The sequence below is a fragment of the Helianthus annuus genome, chromosome 13 (genome assembly GCF_002127325.2).
Source record: "Helianthus annuus cultivar XRQ/B chromosome 13, HanXRQr2.0-SUNRISE, whole genome shotgun sequence".
Taxonomy (NCBI): Eukaryota; Viridiplantae; Streptophyta; class Magnoliopsida; order Asterales; family Asteraceae; genus Helianthus; species Helianthus annuus.
In genome coordinates this window covers 52,956,811-52,959,313 of record NC_035445.2, presented here as the reverse complement: position 1 = coordinate 52,959,313, position 2,503 = coordinate 52,956,811, and the positions used below count along the sequence as shown (strand labels likewise).

Here is a 2,503-nt window from a genome sequence, read left to right as displayed (position 1 = left end):
CGTGAATTGAACCTAATATGATAGACATTATTGAAGTTATAAGATTCATGTGAATTTGGGATCAAACAAACATGTTTGTTTGATAAACGCATGAACGGATCAAAAGTTTGTAAAAAGGTATTAAGTCAAAAACTTAAAGGTCTGAAATTTTGTTATGCCGGATGTTGGATTTTAACTCCATAAGATGGAGAATTAAATTACGGACGCGTAGGAAAAAGAACCGGGTAAAACGGATTAAAACGAGAGAGTCATGCTCGTTTTCGTGAAATCGGGTTATGCTGGGAATATGCAGCACCAGCAAACAACAATCTGATGAAAACAGGCCATGGCCTAGTGATGTGCACAAAATGAAACATATAAATTACATCAATTGTGGCTTAAAACTAACCCTTTTCTAGTACTAATGTTGGAAAAAGTATGCTTTTGTCTTCCTTTTGTATTTTCAGGATTAAATGAGCTCAAAATAACAAAAGAAGCAAAAAGAAAGCAAAATCTAACATAAATACAAGAAAAGGAACAAAAGTGATATGCCCAACCCCCCGACAGCATCTCCCCAAGCAAAACAGAGAAGCCAGAAGACTGAACACGCCCCGTGGTCAGCGAGCACGGGGCCGTGCCCAAGAAGCAGTAGAAAAGACAAACCTATAGAAGCTTCTATTGCCCACCACGGGGCCGTGCCCAGCGGACACGGGGGCGTGGTCAAGTTGCTGCAGGCGCATTTATTGTAATTGCGAATTGCAATTAATGAAGAGAGAGAGTGTCAGATGGACACGGGGCCGTGCCCAGGCTTCTGTTCAACCAAAAGTTCTCAAATCACCATGCCACCAATTCCATATTCTTGTGAAACATAAAAAAATATATAACAGTAACCATAACTTCTTATGTCTTTGCAAAACATAACAAAACACCACCCAGAACTGTTTATTACTGTCTTTCTTCACTTCAAGGCACGTAGCGATACAACTTCTGATCGTCTTTGTCCAGCTCCAAAAACTCCCTTTTGATAAGCGCCTCGATTCTCTACTTTATCACAACTGGGTCCGGTAAAAACCTCGACTGCAATTGCTTTGTAACCTCGGCCACAATATTATCGTGATCCAAGGCGCGTCGTACTTTCATAATCCTAACAATTGCTGCATTGATCTGAGGTTTTATGTCCTCAACTCCCTGTCGTACCTCTTGTTTTTCAAGTTCAGGTTCCATCTGCGCAATCTTCACTCTATAAAACTCGCTGGAAAATTTATCATTAAAGAAAAACACGTTATCTTCTCTGATGTCTTTGCTCACAGGTTCTTTCCTAAGCACATTTTTCCCTTCAATGCAAGCTAAGGACTGCAAACATTGTTTTAGATTTAAAATCGGTATCTCAGTAGCCTGTTCAATTTCTATATAACTCAGCCGATCTACGCTGTTGAACAACATAAGAACACACATCTGGTAAGTTGAAACATGCAACTCATGTCCTTGACCCGTACCAATGCTTTTATATCAACGGACCCCATATTTGTTTGTCAGGTCAGCCTGCGCCCGCTGTAGGTTCCATTGTAATACATCGTGAACTCGTCATACACAATTTGGATTTCGGACGGAAGCTTGCAGGTGGCGATTGATTTAATCGACCATGACCCGGTTGTAAGAACACTGACCACAAGTGTCGGCCCGTCACCTAACTCAGGTTCCATTGCTTCATAAAATTGTTTCATTGTGTCTTCATAGGTTTTCGTATCAGTAAACATGCGTTCAAATCTTGATGTGAACTGATACCCACATTCGGTTTTCAACTTCAAGATCAAACTTCTCTCTGCTTTGTCCGACACGCTCTTCTTAGAAAGAAGCCTTTCCCCCAAGTGTTATCGATAATACGTCTCAAAAGTTTCTTTTTCTTGAAGATAACGAAAAAGCATAATAGCTTTGCCCAGTAGAATTAAACAACCAGAAATAAACAATTGCAACTTTTCAAAGCTTCATCGACTCAACCATAATCGATCGATCTCGAAAAACACGTCAATTGCACACATACATTCACATCTCCAGATGTGACAACTCGAGTTTCCAAGATTCCTTATTCGCATTTATTGCACGTTGACTGTTTAGTTGCTTGATTACTCGCCTTGTAACTGTACACTGGATCATAATTCAAGATGATTGTTTAAAATGTGATGTATGTTTTAACGTATTGTGATCAGTACATGCATTTATGTTTGTTGATATAACGTGGGTCTTGTTAGAAAACTTAAACTGTTTAACACATGAAAGGACCCGACGAAACAAGTGTGTTTCGCCATGACCAAACCGACGAAACAGGAATCTGTTTCGTCATTCCCATCCCGACGAAACAAAAGTGTTTCACCGAGCCCAGTTTCGCCGAAGCCTAGTTAGGGGCCCAGTACATTTACGCACGTATATGTTATACGGAACAACCATATTCGCCACACTTTAGCAAAAACAGAAACCCTAGAGCTCTCTCTTCTGTGTGACGGCAGTTTGAAGTCCCCGAAGCCAT

At 40.5% G+C, this 2,503-nt stretch overlaps 1 pseudogene; it reads right to left on the bottom strand.

The window, feature by feature from the left end:
* Positions 1-804: 804 nt before the first annotated feature.
* Positions 805-2,503, bottom strand: LOC110900836 (annotated as a pseudogene).